Source organism: Scyliorhinus canicula, chromosome 8 (genome assembly GCF_902713615.1).
Source record: "Scyliorhinus canicula chromosome 8, sScyCan1.1, whole genome shotgun sequence".
Lineage (NCBI taxonomy): Eukaryota > Metazoa > Chordata > Chondrichthyes > Carcharhiniformes > Scyliorhinidae > Scyliorhinus > Scyliorhinus canicula.
This window is the reverse complement of record NC_052153.1, coordinates 27,592,846-27,613,499: the sequence shown is the minus strand read 5'-3', so window position 1 is coordinate 27,613,499 and position 20,654 is coordinate 27,592,846. Positions and strand designations below refer to the sequence as shown.

The following is a 20,654-nucleotide window of genomic DNA, read 5'->3' as shown; positions in this document are numbered from 1 at the left end:
ACTAAGGGATAATTTAGCATGGTCAATCCATTTAAACTGCACATCTTTAGACTGTGGGAGGAAACTGGAGCACCCGGAGGAAACCCACGCAGACTTTGGGGTGAAAGTTCAAACTCCATACAGACAGTGACCCAAGGCTGGAATTGAACCCTGGTGCTGTGAGGCTGCAATGCTAGCTCCTGTGCCTGCTCGAGCATGAGGGGCTGATTGGCCTTGGGCCGATACCTGCTCCAATGTTTCTGTGTTCCTGTGAACAGCAGAGGATAGAAAATAGTAGAAATAGCAGTGCTGTATTTGGACGTTGATCAGCGTGGTTTCTGGTCTTTTCTGAACTCAGGTTTTGCTCACCATTTCTGCAGTTGTCTGAACACAATACCCAAGAAGCTGTAGTCTTCATGTGGCAAGTGTAAGCTTGCTGTTGAGATTGAGGAAGGAAATAGAGCTGCATAAGAGAAAGAAGTGGAAGGAGCCAATAGTACCTATTCTCGAAGGTTTGCTACCTGACAGCTTTGGCAGTCGCTAAGATCGTTGGCCCTTGCTACTTGCTGACATCCTGACTTTTCAGCAAATCTTGCTGTTCCTGCTCTTGTTTCTACATTGCTGTCCCCGCAGCTGTCTGTGAAGGTCGGTTACTTTACAGGGTAAAGTTATGCAGCAGATGAGAGCAGACTTCAATGCTCTCTTAGGATTATTTTACAAAATGCTTCCAGAATAGTACAGGCAGTGCTGGCTTTAGTTCAGACGGCTGAACCAGAGAGCTCTGTTGGAGGCATGAGGAAAATGCTGCTGATCTGTGTCCGTTCATCAGAACTGAAGGAATCTTAAATGAGGTGGCCAGAGAATACGTCGTGTTCTCAACAGCCTTATGCATTTAAGGGTTACTAGATAAAGACATGAGCAGAAAAGTATTGGAAGGTTATTCTGATTAGGTTATAAGAAAAGGGATGGGAAGAGGCTTGTGTGAAGCTTGAATATCGACAGATCAATTGGAGTGAATGATTTATTTCTGTTCTTTACAGTCTGTGCAATTCTACATAATAATTATGCTGATATCTGATTGTCTGAGTGGAAGAGAGTGGGTATAATTTTTAGTTGCTCATAGGATCGGGGTGCTGCTGACTAGGCCAACATTTATTAAAGACTGGCATAATGTAGAGACACAGACATGCATTACTGCATTGTTTTTCGCTGTGTATGAGTTTGTATTTTAGGAGCTGGGATTCTGGCTTGCTCATAGAGATTCCTGCGTCTTCATGAGACAATATAGTCTATAACTCCTGACATTGGTGGGAAACCTGTTATCATGCTAAAGCCAGCACTTATTTCATCTGGCTTTATTGCCTCTCTTGGGAAAAAAAAATGAATTGACTCCTTTCAGAATAAAGTATTCATGTCACTTCCCTGTTTTAGTATCAGACAGGAAACTTGGCACTGAAGTCTTCTGTTGTACCCTGAGGTTACCCTGTAGCATAGAAATGATGGGTCATGGTGACATTGACGACCGCAGGCAGGTCTCCTGTGCAGGGTTTCATTAAATGCTGCTGCAGGTGATATGGCTCAATTATATTTTACCTGGTGCAGAAGGGAAACATTACGCACTGTTCCTCGGTCAGGGTAAGCTTAGTGCCGAGCTGAGAGGTGACTTAATAGATAGTCAGAGGGTTAGATAGGGTGGACAGTGAGAGTCTTTTTCTTCGGATGGTGATGACCAACACGAGGGGACATAGCTTTAAATTGAGGGGTGGTAGATATAGGACAGATGTCAGAGGCAGTTTCTTTACTCAGAGAGTAGCAGGGGTGTGGAACGCCCTGCCTGCAACAGTAGTAGACTCGCCAAATTTAAGGGCATTTAAGTGGTCACTGGATAGACATATGGATGAAAATGGAATAGTGTAGGTCAGATAGGCTTCAGATGGTTTCACGGGTTGGTGCAACATCGAGGGCCGAAGGGCCCGTACTGCGCTGTAATGTTCTATGTTCTATGTTCTATGTACGAGCATACTGCGGGGAAATACTTCCCTGTTTGGGTTGATCCAGGCAAATGTGAGAATGCGCAATTCAAGGTGTCAGTTTGACTACAGTAATTGATTGATGTAGGGAAATTCATTCATACGAAAGCTAATCAATTTAAATATTTTAAAAGACCTTCAACCTGCACAGGGAACTCAGTTAAGCCAGAGCAAAACCCCACATTTCCCACTGAGGTCAGCGCCACAGTAGTTACGAATGTTGGACTTTACAGACTGGTTATGTTCGAAACTGTCTCTTGTAATTCAAGGTAGAATGGAATAGTTTGAGAAGGATTGGGAATTCCAATAGGATATGCCTGGAGCCAGGTCCATGTGACCTCATAATAGGTTGACCTAGAGACCAGATCATGTGATCTGCTTTTTATGGGGGCAGTGTACAAAATGAAACTTATTTAAAGTCAGGTGCAATCTTTAACACCCGAACACAAAAGACGAGGTCGCTGCCCTTCTTGCTGTACAGACTCACAAGCTCTCAGAGGCAGCCAGGGAGAGAAAGGCTTTGCAGAGAAGACTGAAAGTAAGTGCTGCTAGGTAGAAGAAATAAAACTGCTTTTGTGTTAAACACCAAGCAACGTGTTGGTGAAAACACAACACCTATTTGAGGAAACAAGAACTGATAAGAGTTAAAAACAAAGGAATTGCCCGAGGCGTACCTTGCTATTGGAAGTCTATTCAATTATGCTCAGAAGGTTGAATGAAGGGGAGTTTGTTCAAAATGAAACTGGGAGATTCACCCTGGTGGAACAGGGAGAAAACAATGCTGCTAAAACCAGGAGAAGCTTGGGATTTTTAAAAATAAGGTTTCTGCTCTGATAATGGCATAATGTGTAAATGTGATAGAGGGTTTTGATTATGTTAAGAAGTTATTAAGGAACACCATTTCTGTGGTTTAATGCATTAGTTGCCAATGAAGCAATGCTTGATCTTGATTGATTTTAATTTGTTTGTTACATTAAAGGTCTTAAAATATAAAATCTGTCACATGATTCCTTGTGTTGGCCACTGAGAAACTCATATCTCTTTTTAAAAGTTAGTGATCTCTAAGGGGACCATAACACACTTACGATTGAAGCATAGCGGTCAGTAAGCATATAGTGTTATAGCCCTGAGCCCATGAATTTAGATGGGAGCCAATGATGCAATTCAGATACTACACTTGATCTTAGCCAAAAGGCCAAGAAGCGATAATGATGCAATTCAGAAGCAGTAGCATGGCCTACCATTCTCTAATTGTGGTGGCAAATTGAAACTAGAGGAAAGACGTAGCCAGTTTGTGCATACACAGCCAGATATATCTGAGCTCACAAACTGGAATCGCACTTTGGAAACTCAGGCATGCTTTACCACCCACTAATTTGTTTATTAATTTAAATTCCTGCATTAATTTAAATGAACTGAAAGTGATATGTAAGGTACACAGAAATTCCTGCATTCTGGCAACACACATTGCCATCAACACAGACTTGTAAAATTACCACTATAATGTTCAATGCAGTTCATTAGCTGGATATGCTTGTTAATGTGTGCAATATAATTAAAGTACTAATTGAAATAGACAAATGCAATTGCAAGGTTCAAAATAAGACAGACTCTTATTAAATCACAAGCGGCAGCATGATATTTTCTTGGGCCTTCGACTTAAATAAATCCTGTCACGTCTCCTTGTCAAGTAATTCAGTGCAATGTCAATGTATGTCAATCAATGGTGTGATCATGGGAGCCTGCTGTATATCATTCTCTACCAAGTCACTCCCTCAAAGGCAAGAAAAGACACAGGAAAGAAAACAGTGGAACAGTAAAGCGAAATGTGAAGAATTTGGAGATTATACGAACCATTGTCCAACCAACTATACATGTGAATGTCCCTCACAATCATCAGTTGAGTGTTACATCTCACAAGGGCTTTTGGTCCATTCACCTGTTTACTATCTCTCGCAAAATCAGTAATGTATTCTTGTAAAATGTGTCTCCGATTTTACAAGAAATATTGGATAAACAAATATTCACAAGTATATATGTAATGTTGCTACACAAAGCAAGCAGAGGTATTCTTGCATTATCTGCCACAGGGGCACAACTTGACCTTTCCTGTCAGTTTACAATGTCATGCGAATCCTACAATATACTCCTGTGCTTCTGATAGAGAGCAACACTCAGAGGGAGCTCTGACCAGGAACTCATGGGACCCCAGCCATTCATTTTGTATCCATTCATCTAAATAGCCCACATTTTCCAAGCAAGGCCCAGATCAGACCGGCTCGTTGAAAAGCAGCCTTGCTGAAATGCTGAAAAAGTACTGTGGATGTTGCAAACCTGAAATTTAAACAGAAAACGCTGGAAATATTCAGCATGTCTGCTAACATCTGTCGAGGCAGAACCGAGTTCCCATTTCAGGTCCGTGGCAGCGGAATTAGAAAATGTTAAGAGGTGCAACAGGTTTTAAGCAAGTAAAGTCACTATTGTCTCAGATGACCAGAGGCTGCTTTCCCCTTTGAGGGGGAGAGCTGACTGATGGTGATTTAACCTGAGGATCACCACACCTCAGGTGAAGGGCAAGGTTGAGTAAGCGGGGCCTTCATAAATAACCTCAGCTGGAACAGGAATTGAACCCGCACTGCTGGCTTTGCTTAGGAACACGAACCAGCTGTCCAGCCAACTGAGCTAAAGTACAGAAGCATGGAAAGGTGAAATAAGGAAACAATAAAAGAGATAATCTGGGTTGGGAGGAGGCAGAAGAAATTATGAACAGCACAATTATTATCCACCATAAAGAATTGGAGTAGTGGCGATGATCTGAAATTATTGAACCCATTGTTGAGTCCAGAAAGCTGCAAGGTGCTGAATCTAAAACCTTTTCCTCAAATTTTCATTGAATCTCATTAGAGCAGGTTAAGCTATGGCAGCATGGTGGCGCAGTGAGTTAGCCCTGTTGTTTCACAGCGCCAAGGTCCCAGGTTCGATCCTGGCCCCAGGTCACCGTCCATGTGGAGTTTGCACATTCTCCCTGTGTTTGCGTGGGTTTTACCCCCACAACTCAAAGATGTGCAGACGAGGTGGATTGGCCACGCTAAATTGCTCCTTAATTGGAAAAAATAAATTGGGTACTCTAAATTAAAAAAAAAAGAACAGGTTAAGATACTGAGGTCAGAGAAATCAGAATGGAAATACGATTTTAAAATGGCACCATACTTGGTGGCTAATAATAATAATAATTACTTATTGTCACAAGTAGGATTCAATGAAGTTATTGCGAAAAGCCCCTAGTCGCCATATTCCAGCGCCTTTTCGGGGAAGCTGGTACGGGAATTGAACCCGCGTTGCTGGCATTATTCTGCATTACAAGCCAGCTGTTTAGCCCACTGTGCTGAACCAGCCCCGAAATGGAGGTGTTCAGCAAATCAGCTTTTAGATAGTGTGTAGAGGAGACTGCATAATGAGCAGGAAATACAATATACAAATTGAAAGAAGTGCACTTGTGTCACATCAAAGGAGTTTTTCGGACCCTGGATGTTGAGAAGAGAGGTGGTGAATGGTCAGGTGTTATCAGGAAGATGCTGTTGAAAGTAGAGGTAGTGTTGGATGTCAGTCATCCAGACTCGAAACGTTAGCTCTCTTCCTTCTCTCAGATGCTGTCAGACCTGCTGAAATTGCCCAGTATTTTCTGTTTTCGGTTCAGAATCCAGCATCCGCAGCAATTTGCTTTCACCCAGAAAGCCATGGTTTGAAAAGATATTCTTTAATTCTCTTTTCACTGTTTCAGCTGTCATATCGTGGAGTCTGGTCACCACCTTGAATAATAATTCATTATAATAAGGTATGCTTTTCTTTTAAAGTCACAGACATTTAGTTCCAACCTTTTCCAAGGCCTGTCTGGAAAATGAGAGAGTAATAAAAGTTCCGTTGGTATTTGGCTATAAATTTAAACAAATTCAGCATGACATTGTGAATTCTTCAATTGTTTGTGAAATTCCTGGCCCCCACACCGATTGACGTGCAAAGACGGGCAGCACGTGGTTAGCATAAATGCTTCACAGCTCCAGGGTCCCAGGTTCGGTTCCCGGCTGGGTCACTGTCTGTGCGGAGTCTGCACGTCCTCCCCGTGTGTGCGTGGGTTTCCTCCGGGTGCTCCGGTTTCCTCCCACAGTCCAAAGATGTGCAGGTTAGGTGGATTGGCCATGCTAAATTGCCCGTAGTGTCCTAAAAGTAAGGTTAAGGGGGGGTTGTTGGGTTACGGGTATAGGGTGGATACGTGGGTTTGAGTAGGGTGATCATTGCTCGGCACAACATCGAGGGCCGAAGGGCCTGTTCTGTGCTGTACTATTCTATGTTCTACACTTGGCAATTCCAAAGTGGCCAGAAAGGATGATGACAAGAGTCCCTTCCCTCATATTCTTGGTTACCATAGTTACATGTTTCCCCGGTTTGTGGTACTTACATAAATGTTTATGGTTTGGACTATATTTTGACCAGCATTCTTGGTAAAAATTCCTGAACTGGGCACATTCACCATCTTCCTTTTGTGCTTTACTGATTTCTTGTACATTTTCTGTCATGATATGCAGACATGTAGATAATGATGTACAGACAGGCACAGATAGGCAGCTAATGAACACAGAGAACAGAACATGACCAATGAGCAGGCAGGACACTCAGGGGTGATATCTCACTATAAAAGTCACAAATGGCCCTCACACTCCGCCTCTTTCCACTGATGAACATCTACAGAGTGAGTCAGGCTGTATGTACAATATCACACCTCCAGCACGTGGCTAAGAGCTAGTCTGGTTCAGTCAGACAGAGTAACCACACTTAGGTGAGCAGAGAGGTGAACTCATAGAGAACTGTGCTAACTGTGCTACTGGTTCAATAAATCAGATTGAACTATCTTCAAGGTCTGGAGTATCTGTTGGTTAAAGCTGCATCCAGTTGCAGCCTGTGTTATCCCAGAGTATAACACATCATTTTCTTTTTTCAGAAGCTGTTGTGGTGATCAGAATGCTTTCAACTCTGAGATAAGCACTGAGTCATGGGTTACTGTTTGATCAACCGTAACTCTAGATAATGTGCCTGCTGCGTACACAATTATATAATGCATCAGTCTGAGTCAAAATCATTGTAAGTGCAAAGATATTTTGACAATTAATTTGTAACTCAGATGGGTGACCAACGGTTTATGGTCTGTTTCAATTTGAAATTACAATTCCATGTGAGGGACTTTCCTGATGATTTCCTTATTTCCCCTTTCTTTATTTTTGCCATTATCATTTTGACCCATGGATGCTTAATGGACTTCTCTCCTTCAGTCAAGCAGCAGAGAGAAGGAGGAATTCACAAAGTTGCAACATAGTATATAGTGCAGCCAGCTTGAGACAACAAGACCCATAATCTTTGGCACCGGAGAGTTGTTGTGGGACCCAGTTCGATTGACTGGCTGGTGGTCAATGAATTGACCCAAACGCCGTATTCTGCCCTTTAACAGGTAGTGATTGGGCCCTACTCGAAGAATATGATTTCCAGATACCCAAGAACTCAGTTTGAATCTGGACACTCAGGGGAAAGATCTGTGTCTCTCTCTCTCTTTCTCTCTGTCTCTTTCTCTCCCACTCTCTCTTTCTCTCCTTCTTTCTCTCTCTCTCTCTTTCTCTCTCTCTCTCTCTCACCAGAAAGGCTGCATTGCTGTATTTCTGAAACTGCACAGACCTGAATGAGTCGACAGTGAAAACCTTTACAGGTCGCAAACAGAGATCTGGATCTGAAATATTCCTTTAAAGGAGTGTCTGCTTAAAGACAATCATCTGGGACAAAGACTCTTTTTTTCCTTTTACTTATTATTTTCACCCTTCTCCTCCACTCGATGTTTGTGTGTGTGTGTGTGTAGAGGGAGGGAAGTTAAAGTGGGAGATTAGGAATTAGTTGACAGTTAACCAGTTGCATTTGCTCTATATTTCATTATAGTTCTTGTGATAAATAAAAAGTAACTATGTTTAAATTTACAAACCTGGTGACTGTAATTAATGGGCAGCCAAGGGCCAAAGACTTTGGTATTTTTCTCAGTATTATTCGTTAATTCAATTATGTTGCGATTCCAGATCAACTGGGGCTGTTATTAACCACACACTAGCCCAGGGTGTCATAACACCCATCAAATAATCAGAAAATCTCTCAGATGCCCAGGTTACCACCTTTGCTTCTTTCTCCATACATGACATTGTTCCATTTCAGCTAATGCCTTAGAACCAAATTGGACTGGCTTTCTTTTACCATCCTCCTGTACTTGAATAAATGAAGCTCCAAGAGCCATTGAGGATGTGTCAGCCAGCCATTGGCATGGGATTGTAATGTCCCAGCGTGTCTTAAGAAATGAGCCTTTCCGTTATTTTCTGAAATGTGTTGGTTCGCTCAATACTTGAAAACCACTGGTGGCCTTTTCGCAAAAGGCCTTTCAGAGGTTCAGTTATTGTAGTTAAATACAGAATAAATGACCCAACTTGACTGACCATTCGGCGGAATCTCTGGGCATCAGTGAAACACTTTGGTTGTGGAAAGTCACTGATGGTTTTAGCTTTTTGAGGGTCTACCATTTTGCCTTTTTGTTGCATTATGTGTCCCAAGCATTTAATGGTAGTTTTCATAAATTCATATTTCCCATTTATTCATCGATGTTTATAGCACAAAAAGAGGTCATTCATTCCCATTGTGTCAATGCCGGTCAACAAAGATCTGACTAAACAAATGACATTTTCCAACGCTTTGTCCACAGTCCTGGAGGTTACGGCAAAGCAAGTGAATATCTAAATGTTACTTCAATATTGTGAGAGTTTCTGACCCAACCACCCTTTCAGGCAGTGAGGTCCAGAGTCCCACCATCCTCTGAGTGAGAAGGTTTCTCCTCAACTTCCCTCTTAGCCTTCCACCTCTTATCTTAAATCTGCATCCCCTGTTTATTGACCCCTCTGCTAATGGAAAATGTGCCTTCCTATCCACCCTCACTATGCCCCTCATAATGTTATACACCTCCATCAAGTCCTCTCTCAACCATCATTGCTCCAAGTAAAACAGCTCCAGCCTATCCAACCTATCCTCATAGCTAGACTCCGCAGCCCAGGCAGCATCATAGTAAATCCCTTCTTCACCCCCTCCAGTGCAATCAGACCATTCCTATAATACGGTGACCAGAACTGCATGAAGTTCTCAACCACCCTATCTACCAGCCCTGCCAACTGCAGCAATATGTGAATATGCATTCCAAGCTTCCACTGATCTTCAGTAATTTCCTAGGTCCTACCATCCATATCTTGGCCTTGCTAGACCTCCCTAAGTGCATTATATCACATTTTTATGGGTGGAATACCATTTGCCATTGCTCTGCCCACCTGACTGATGCATTATTATCCTCCTGCAGTTTATGGCTATCCTTCTCACTGGGGGCGATTCCCACTGTTGCGTCCGGTACCCCTCCCACTTATTCCCGGAGAATAGCAGGATAGTCTTTCGGCCTGTGACCCTGGACATAACCTGGTTCACACCTTCACTGGGCATGAACCAGGCTCACAGATTTAAATAAGTCTTTAAACTCATTTAAATATGCATTTCCCGGGTTTAGCTGGAGTCTCCTGGTTCCTGGGATTCGCCGCCCCCCACTGGCGTTGCGTGAGGATGGCAGGAATTACTGTTGGCCTCCATCAACGGCAACCGACATGGTGATCAGGTGGGGGTCTTGGAGTCCTTGGGTGATCAGGGACATGGCCTGGCAATGCCCTGATGCTGTCAGCTGACACACTGGCAGTGCCAATCTGGCACTTTCAGGTTGGCAATGTCATGGTGTAAGGGGACACTGTCAAGAGGTGGGGCCTGAGAAAGGGCATGATCATGACAGGTTGGGCTTGAGAGGGGTCTGAAGGGGGGCCTGAGGGCAGAATGAAGGGGGTGTCATGAAAAGGGGGAGTGACCTTAGAGGAGTGGATGCATGAAGGCAGGACCTTTGACGACCCCATAGTGGGTTGCAGTCACCTGGGGCATTGGGAACACTGGTGCCAACAATGGAGATTACCTGAAGCCTGCGAGTGGGGGTTGGGGTGGTTCTCTGCTGATGAGTAGGAGGCAGGGCTGCAGGGTTGTCTGGAGATCGAGTCGTCCTTTAGAAAGGGTGCCATGATCTTGGAAGTGCTGGCCCAGCTGGCCCAGCTGGTGTCTTTATGTTCTGCACTTCTCTTCCTGGTGGGAATCTCCCTCAGCTCAATAACAAGACGAAGTGTGGGTGGATTGTGATGGGAATCGCGTCGATACAGCCACAATGATTATTATCAGTTTTCCCGCCCAAAATGACATTGTGGGAGAATTCCACCCAATATTTGCCAGCCTACCAATCATTATGTCATCCACAACCTTCTTGATTGCACTTCCTACATTTAAGTCCAAATCATTAATGTACACCACAAATAACAGAGATCCCAGCACCCGGACCTGTGGAACCCTACAGGAAACAGACTCCAACCACAGTAACATCCCTCTACCATCACCCTCTGCTTCCTGCCTCTCAACCAACGTTGTGTCTAATGTGCCCCTTTTCCTTGGCTCCCACAGGTCCTTACTTTTGTGACCAGTCTGCCATTAGGGACCTTATCAAAAACCATCAGGTGATATACCTGCTTCTTGTCGTGCATTCAGAACTTGATCAACTCTATGGCTGTATTCCTGTCTTGTGGCAGCATGGATAAACACGTCCTCCATACAATATTACTTCCCTTCCCACTTCCAGAATGTTGGATATGGTTCACTGCAATTTCTCTGGAGCTAAGGATATAACAAAGGGAAGGCAGTTAAAGCAGAATCACCCAATAGCAGTAACAGATGTTATTAATAGCCTGGACTCTTGGACAATGGAAATCTGCCAAGACCCACTATTAATGTCAAGTTTAGTGAGGAGCACACTGTTGGCAAGTTTTGCCAAGTTGTTATCCACTGACGTAATTGGATGAGTTCCCTCTGGATTGTTCTATTTAATTGTGCCAAGTTCACGCAGAGCCTTAGCTCACCGTTCAGCTTGGGAACTGTCACAAACACTGAACACCACCTAAGTGGCTTCATGATGGATGATAAAACACCTCATTGTCACATTTTGTTCAGTTCCTCGTTAACTTTCTCCTTCAATGGATGGTGTACCCTCCTGTGAGTGTGTAGACAGATAGAGCTGGATTCTCTGTCAGTGGAATCCTCCATTTCGCCGGCAGCACACACATGCCCACGGATTTGATAACAGCGTGGGGGTGCCCACAATGGGATACCCCATTGGCCGGCTGCTGGGATGGAGAATCCCGCTGCCGGCGGGCGTGCGCCACACCAGAAAATGGGTGCGGCAGGATGGAGAATACCGTCCACAGACTTCGAAACTTGAAGCAACACAACATGATATTCAATTTTGGCCAGCACGGTGGCGTTAGTGCTGCTGCTGCCTGCGGTGCTGAGGACCCGGGTTCGATCCCGGCCCCGGGTCACTGTCTGTGCAGGTTAGGCGGATTGGCCACACTAAATTGCCCCTTAATTGGAAAAAAAGTAATGGGGTACTCTAAATTTATTTTTAAAAATTATATTCATTTTTGAGCTTACCAATCCCCTGAAAAAGGTATGGGAATTATTGACAGAACACTGTCCCGTTATCCTGCTATAGGGCTTGGATCACATTTTTCCCGGCGGAGCCAGAACATCCCGGAGGCCCCGGTGAATACTGGGTCAGGTCTGCTAATAAGATGCCAGCGGCCTTTACTGCATGTGTGGAGTAGAACGCATTGACACTGTTGTCGAGCGCGGAGAATTTAACATTGGCATACGCACGGCACCGGCCACTATTTTGGCTTCACGGCCGCTTCTCCGCCCAATCGCCTTTCCCGATTTCAGCATCAGCCCACGGAGAATTCTGTCCGGAAAAACTGATGACAAACAACTGAGTTGCTCACTTTAAGTCTCTTTCATTTTTCCAACCAACTTTCTCTCCTCTGCCCCTCTCTTGAAGATGTTAATGCCTTTCTTTGGGCTGCACAGTGGCGCAGTGGTTAGCATTGCTGCCTCATGGTGCTGAGGACCCGGGTTCGATCTCAGGCCTGGGTCACTGTCCATTGGGAGTTTGCACATTTTCCCTGTGTTTGCATGGGTCTCACCCCCACAAACCAAAGATGTGCAGGTTAGGTGGATTGGCCACGCTAAATTTCCCCTTAATTGGAAAAAAATGAATTGTGTACTCGAAATTTATATTTTAAAAAAGTTAATGCCTTTCTTTGCATATTGTTTTGCAGCTGCTCATCAGTCTCTGGTTCCCCACCCAAATTTGAACATATTCTTTCCTTATTCAATGTCTAAACGCTCACTGTTACAGCAGAGCCCAAAGGATCCGAATCAGCGGTGGGATCCTCCATTCCTCAGACTAAGTGTTGATGCCGGGGTAGGGTTCGTGGACTTCCACATCAGCTAAACTGGCACTGCACATGGACCAATTCAGCAACTGTTGAGGGTCTAGCACCGATGCCACGTGGAACACAATCCATTCCAATGGGAAACGGTGCGGGATTCACCGGATTCGCGATTGACACTCAGGAGGCCGACAAGCTGCAGCCGCATAGACACACTTCACTCCTCACACCCACCATCCCAGCCAACACGATGCCACTGGCTGCGCTGGAGCCCATGCAGTTGATCAGTCAGCTGGGGCATGAGGACACCTAGGGGAGTGCCTGGGGGACACCCATACGACGTGCGGCCCTATGTTCCCAGTGGGCAGTCAGCGGCATGAGCAGCTACATGGCTACCTTGCAGGTTGTGGCAATGGTGTTCCATGCCCCCCCCCTCCCCCCCTCCCCCAGCCAGCGGCACAAATGTCTGCAAGGTTGGGCACTTTCCGTACTTCCTCTCTCTCCCTGAACAGCCACAGCGCCAGCACAAGTGAACCTCGGTGTTTGGAATACAGCCGATTGGAGAATCACGGATGCCCCGGAGAATACCGGGTCAGGCCCACTAATGATATGCCAATGGTTTTTGCTGTACGCGCTATCTGGAACACGTTGATGCTGCTTTAGAGCTGATGGAGAATTGTAATTTGGCGTGAAATCAGCACCCGCTGCAACTTTGGCATAGGAACCTATTCTCCGCCCAATTGTGTTCCCCGATTTCGGCGTCGGCCGACGGAGAATCCTACCCCAGGAGTGTAGGTACTGCCCGAACCCAAACAGTGACAAAATCAAGACCACTGACTAACTCAGCACAGACTGGGGGTTGCAGAAAACCTGAATTGCTCAACTGCCCGCTGAGTCCATGAATAAGACTTTACATTGCTTTTGATAATCCTGCAAAATTCCTCTCCATCTCCGAATCCAATTTTGCCAAGAGCGCACGTCAGAAATGAGTGCTGAATATTCAACAGATACCAAACAAAAAACCCTAGCCAGCCTCTGATTGGTTTCTTTCAAAAATATATTGTTAAATTCCGAGTAAATATATATATGCAAGGTCCTCCCTTCACATTGCTAGTCATTTATCTGCTCCCAAAGATACTAAAATAGCCGGATCTCTGCAGGGCTCCAGCCTGTCAATGAGAATCTGTGAAAAACAGGAGAAGGATCATCATGTGAACATTACGCAAAGTTATTTTGGTTCTTTCCCTAAATAACACAAAAGCCCCTGAACTGACTGCGGTACTCAACATGAATTCTGGAATGCTGCACACACAATCCCACGAGAGCAAAATTGGATCACTACACAGAACTGCTGGTCTCAGAACTAATCAGTGCAAGCCAAGGACTGGAAGTGTCTACTCTAAAAAATATGGTGCCCTTTAGCTAGATATCGATTGCAATTTGGTTAAAATTTCTTCGTGAATGCAACTGCACTTAACATCTGTCACGATTATAAACCACAGTCTCTCAAATTTCAATTCCCAAGGTCGGCCACTGGATACAACACGTAAATCATCGAATTTGAAGTGCAGATGGAGGCCATTTGGCACATCACGTCTACACTGGCTCCTGAAGGAGCATCCTACCTAAGCCCATGTTTCCACTCTCTCCCTGTAACCCAGCAATCTCACCTAACTTTTGGACACTACCGGGCAATTTAGCATGACCAATCCACCTAACCCTGCACATCTTTGGGCCGTAGGAGGAAACCAGAGCACCCGGAGGAAACCCATGCGGACACCGGGAGAACGTGCAGACTCTGCACAGATAGTGACCCAAGCCGGGAATTGAACCTGGGACCGTGGAACAACAGCGCTAACTACTGTGCTACTGTGCCACCCTCAAGGGGGCCACTCAGCCCATCGAGTCCATGCCGGTTCTCTGCAGTGGCATCTATGCCTTCTAGTCAATGTCATTTTGCCCACGCAATCCCCATTGACCAGCAAATTCATCAAGTGCCCATCCTATTTCCTTTTGAAATCATTGATTGTCTACACTTCCAGCACCTTCATTGACAGAGGGCGGGATTCTCTGACCCTCCGCGCCGGAATCGCGCCCAGCGCGGGGGCAGGGAATAGCCGTTCATGCCGGAAATCCGGAGCGACGGCGCTTCCGCGATTCTCCACAGACCCGGCAGGCGCGCGCGCATGACTGTTAAAAGTGGCCCCCATGGCGATTCTCAGCGCTCTATGGGCCGAGTGCCCACCAAGTTCCGGCGAGTGCCCGCCGCGTTCCACCGAGTCCCGCCGCTGTGGTTTACATGTGGTTCCGCCCGGCGGGACCTCAGTGTTCTGGCTGCGGGGGCCGTCCATGTAGGGGGGGCGGGGGATCCGGCTCCGAGAAGTTCCAACTCCGGGGGGGGGGGGGGGCCCACAGTGGCCAGGCCCGTGATCGGGAGGCTACCGATCAGCGGGCGCGCTCATTCCGGGGAGGGGCCTATGTTCCTCCGCACCGGACCATTATTGCGCAGGGGCCGGCACGAAGACCTCCACCGCACATATGTGTGGACCCGCAGCCAGCCGGCATGCGCATGCACGGCCACGCAGGCGAAACTGCAGGGCCCCACTGGCAGCCAGAGCTGTGGGGCGCACGCCGGGGCCCTGCTAGCCCCCTTGAAAATGGAGAATCACCCTCGACTTTCTAGGAAAAAGTCCAAAGTGATTCTTGCCCGTTTTCTGGTGAGCGTGGAGACTTAAGCCCCAGAAGGGAGAATCCCGCCCAGAGAGTTCCAGATTATTACCATTCACTGCATAAAATGGTCTTCCTCTCAATTTCCTGCATCTCCTGCCCAATCTGGGTCCCCTAGTACTTGTACAATAAGTTCATGGGAGCAGTTTCACTTTTCTGACCTTAACTAAAAACCATATATGCCTCTCCCCAGTGGAAAATATCTGTTGAAACAGGTCCAGTTTAAAATGGAAATTGGAACTGGTCCCAGTAGAGATATTTCCTACTCCCAAATCTCTCCTCAATCTCCCTTCTCCAATGAGAACAACCCCGACTTCTCCATACAAACTCACCAGGCATTAATCAATAAAGAACTAGCTCAAAAAATACTTCTGCCCACCCAACACCCTTGACAGTGCTGGCCAGGACAAAGCTGCCTGTCCCAATGTCAAATGATACTTTAGAATAGATAGAACAGTACAGCACAGAACAGGTCCTTCGGCCCTCAATGTTGTGCCGAGCCATGATCACCCTACTCAAACCCACGTATCCACCCTATACCCGTAACCCAACAACCCCCCACCTTAACCTTACTTTTATTAGGACACTACGGGCAATTTAGCATGGCCAATCCACCTAACCCGCACATCTTTGGACTGTGGGAGGAAACCGGAGCACCCGGAGGAAACCCACGCACACAGGGGAAGGACGTGCAGACTCCACACAGACAGTGACCCAGCCGGGAATCGAACCTGGGACCCTGGAGCTGTGAAGCATTTATGCTAACCACCATGCTACCGTGCTGCCCCATATTTATTCTTGGATGTTCAACAAATTTAAAATATTGCGGCGAGACTGCTCTTGGAGTTGAACCCAGAAAACCATCCTGTCTGCACTCCAAGAATTCCTCCTCTACACTATGAATTTGATTTGCCTAATTCGTAGGCAGATTAAAGTCACGCAAAACTACAGATGTTTCATTGTGTGCTTCTCTTTGTTTTTCTTTTCTTTATTAATTTTGAGCACCCTATTATTTGTGTCCAATTAAGGGGAAATTTAGTGTGGCCAATCCACCGAACCTGCAGATCTTTGGGTTCTGGGGGTGAAACCCTCGACGACAGGGGGAGAATGTGCAAACTCCACACAGACAGTGACCCGGGGCCGGGATCAAACCCGGGTCCTCAGCGACATAGGCAGCAGTGCTAACCACTGCGCCACCATGCCGCCCATTGTGTGCATCTCTAATGCCCTGTTTAATTCAATTCCCAATAGCATCACTGCAGTTTTGGGCTCCACATTATTAAAGTTTTTTGCCCCTTAGTGTTTCTCAGGTCTACCCACACAGATTCCACATTGTCGGAGCTAATATCCTTCCTCAATATTGCTTTAATTTTCTCTTTATCCCTCAATGAAACTCCCAACGCCTTTTCCTTTTTGTCTTGCCTTTCTAAATATTGAATATGGTGCTGTGTAAAAATTCAATCCTATTGGTCTGGTGTAGTTCAGGAACTTGAGAGGATATTATTATTATTATTATTATTTGACACCACCTTGAAATTTGATCCTTTGTTCCTAATTCTGGGTCTTCCAGAGAGGAGAATTAGCGATGCTAATGAAAAAAGACTGCATAACATTCTAACCTTTGCAGCTTGGAAAATATCCTCTATTCCTAAATTAGTGATAAGTATCCTTTGATTCAAAATTGTCATAAAATAGTTATGGATTGTCTTCTTATGGAATCTGCTTCAATGCACGGAGTGTAACAGGTAAGACAGATGAACTTAAATCATTGATTCATGTGCAGAACTTGGCTGTGGTTGCTGTAAAGGAGACTTGGTTAAAAAAAGGGACAGGTCTGGCAGCTAGGTATTCCAGGATATAGGTGTGTTTGGCGAGATGGGGAGGAAGGTCAAAGGGTGGGGGAGTTGCAATACTGGTTAAGGAACATATTACAGCTGTATAGATGGAGGACACCTTGGAAAAATCAAGTAATGAGGCACTGTGGGTAGAGTTCAGAAACAGGAAGGGGACAGTCACTATGATGGGGGTGTACTACAGGCCACAGAAGGTTGGGGAACAGATATGTAAGCAGATTCTGGATAGATGTGGAAACAATAGGATTGTTGTAGTGGGAGACTTTAATATTCCTCATATTGACTGGAAATCCCTTAGGGCTCGGGGTCTGGATGTTGAGGAATTTATTAAGTGTGTCCAAGAAGGTTTGTTGGAACAATATGTGGACAGTCCAAGTAGAGAGGGGACTATATTGGACCTAATACGGGGAAACGGGCCCGACCACGTCGTTAACGTTGGTAGTGGGAGAACATGTGGTGAACAGTGACCACAATTCCGTAAGCTTTCGGATACTCATGGAAAAGGATGAGTGTTGTCCTGGGGTTAAGGTGCTAAATTGGGGGAAGGCTAACTACAACCAGATTAGGCAGGATTTGGAGGCTGTGTTTGGGAGAGGCTGTTTGAGGGTAAATGCACATTTGGCATGTGGGAGTCTTTTAAGGAGCAGTTGATGGGAGTGCAAGACAGGCATGTGCCGGTAAAAAGGAAGGACAGGAAAGGCAGGATTCGGGAACCATGGATGACCAGGAAAATTAAGAATATTGTCAAAAAGAAAAAAGATGCATATGTGAGGTACAGGCAACTAAAAACAGATAAAGCACATGAGGAATACAAGAAAAGTAGAAAGGAGCTCAAGAAGGGAGTTAGGAGGGCAAAAAACGGTCACAAAATATCCTTGGCAGACAGGATTAAGGAGAATCCCAAGGCATTTTATACGTCTATTAGAAACAAGAGGGCAGCTAGAGAAAGAGTTGGTCCACTCAAGGACGAAAGAGGGAAAGTATGCATAGAACCAGAGGAACTAGGTGAGGCCCTTAATGAGTATTTTGCATCGGTATTCACAAAGGAGCGGGACATGTTGATTGGTGGTGTCTCAGAGGGCTGTATAACACTTTAGAACAGGTCGTTATTATGAGGGAGGAAGAGTTAGGTGTGTTAAAAAACAGTAAGGTAGACAAATCCCCAGGGCCAGATGGCATATATCCCAGATTGCTGAAGGAGGCAAGAGATGAAATCACTGGGCCTCTAACAGAAATCTTTGTGTCCTCATTTGCCACAGGTCAGATCCCAGAGAATTAGAGAATAGCCAATACTGTACCGTTATTTAAGAAGGGTTGCTAGGATAATCTGAGTAACTATAGGCCAGTGAGCTTAACATCAGTGATCATGAAATTATTTGAAAACATTCTCAGAGATCGGATCTATGCACATTTTGAAGTAAATGGTCTTATTAGCGACAGACATCATGGTTTCGTACGAGGGAGGTCATGTCTCACTAATTTCATTGAATTGTTTGAGGAGGTGACAAATATGATTGATGAGGGAAGGGCTGTGGATGTTGTCTGCATGGACTTTAGAAAAGCATTTGATAAGGTCCATCATGGCAAGCTGGTGCAAAAGATTAGATAATATGGGATCAGGGGTGAACTAGCTGGAAGGATCCAGAACTGGCTTGGCCATAGAAGACAGAGGAAAACAGTGGAATGATGATTTTCAGAATGGAGGTCTGTAACTAGTGGTGTTCCGCAGGGATCAGTTCTAGGACCCCTACTCTTTGTAATATATATAAATGACTTGGAATAAAACGTAGCGGGTCTGATTAGCAAGTTTGCGGATGATACTAAGATTGAAGGAGTTGCGGATAGTGATGAAAATTGTCAGAGAATACAACAGGATATGGATAGGTGGCAAAATTGGGCAGCAAAATGACAGATGGAATTTAACCCGGACAAATGCGAGGTGATGCGTTTTGGTAGATCCAATTCAGGTGGGAGCTAGAAAATAAATGGCAGAATCATCAGGAGCATAGAGACACAGAGAGATCTGGGTGTGTAAGTCCACAGATCCTTAAAAGTGGCAGCACAGATGGAAATGGTGGTGAAGAAAGCATTCTTGCCTTCATAGGATGGGGTATTGAATATAAAAGTCCGAAAATTATGTTACAATTATGTAGAACATTGGTTAAGCCACATTTGGAATATTGTGTTCAATTCTGGTCAGTGCGCTACCAGAAGGACGTGGAGACTTTGGAGTATAGAAAACGTTTACCAGGATGTTGCCTGGTATGGAGGGTATGAGCTATGAGGAGGGATAGAATAAACTGGGATTGTTCTCCCAGAGAGATGAAAGCTGAGGGGCAACCTGTTAGAAGTTTATTAAATTATGAGGGGTATAGATAGGGTGAACAGTTGGAGGCTTTTTCCTGGGGCAGAAATGACAATTACAAGGGGACATAGGTTCAAGGTGAGGGGGGATAGGTTCAGTGGATAAATGCTGGTCGAGCCAATGATGTACACATCCCATGAACGAATATAAAACAAAGATACAGTCGTCAGCCCAATTTAGTTGGTGTATCCAAGGGCCAGAAATCCAGTGCGGAATTCTCCGCCATCGCGATAAATCGGGAAGGCCGTCGTGAACTCGGCCGAGTTTCACGACGGGCTCGGAGGCCGCTCCTCTCACCTTATTCACCCCCACCCGGGTGGCTAGGAGCGGCGCTCCGTAAATCTTGGCAAGCATCAAGGTGGCGCGCCGAGAATGACGCAACGGCGGCGCCTAAGTGACGTCAGCCGCGCATGCGCAGGTTGGGCAGCTCCAACCCGCGCATGCGCGGCTGACGTCACGATGGCTCAAACCCGCGCATGCGCGGTTGCCGTCTTCCCCTCCGCTGCCCCGCAAGAAGTGGCGGCCTGATCGTGCGGGGCGGTGGAGGGGAAAGAGTGCGTCGCTTTGAGACGCCGGCCCGACGATCGGTGAGCACCGATCGCGGGCCAGTCCCCTCCCGAGCACGGCCGTGGTGCTCACTCCCCTCTCCGCCCCCCACAAGCCGCAAACCAGCATTTGGTGCCCATGTTCATGACGGCAGCGACCAGGTGTGGTTGCCGCCATCGTGAACCGGTCGGGAACATCAGGCCGCTCGGCCCATCCGGGCCGGAGAATCGGCGGTTGCCGTGAAAAACGGCGAGCGGCGATTCTTCCGAGCGGAGGGGTGGGAGAATCGCGGGGGCACCAGGAGGGCGTGTCGTGAGTCGCCCGGCCCTCCCGAGATTCTCCCACCCGGGGCGGGATTCTCCGACCCCACGCAGGGTCGGAGAATTGGCGGGAAGCGGCGTCATTTCCGCTCCCGCAGGTTTCGTAATTCTCCCGCCGGAAAAAAACCGGCGTTGTGCAAATCCCGTCGGCGGCCTGTGAAAACAGCTGGCGCCGGCGGGATTTCATTTTATTTGCACTGACCTGAAATCTCCGGCCCGGATGGGCCGAAGTCCCGCCGACGTGGCCACGGGTCACGTCGGCGCAAATCAGAGTTGGTTTAAAACGGCGTCAACCATTGATGATGGCTGACGCCGTTCAGTGTCGGGGGTGGGTTGCGGCCATGGGGGGGGGGGGGGGGGGGGTGGGGGGGGGGTGGGGTGGGTTGCGGCCATGGGGGGGGGGGGTGGGG

The 20,654-nt window shown here is 46.4% G+C and overlaps 1 pseudogene; it reads right to left on the bottom strand.

Annotated features, from left to right (window-relative positions):
- Positions 1-3,121: 3,121 nt before the first annotated feature.
- Positions 3,122-3,216, bottom strand: LOC119970822 (annotated as a pseudogene).
- Between the last annotated feature and the right edge of the window lie 17,438 nt (positions 3,217-20,654).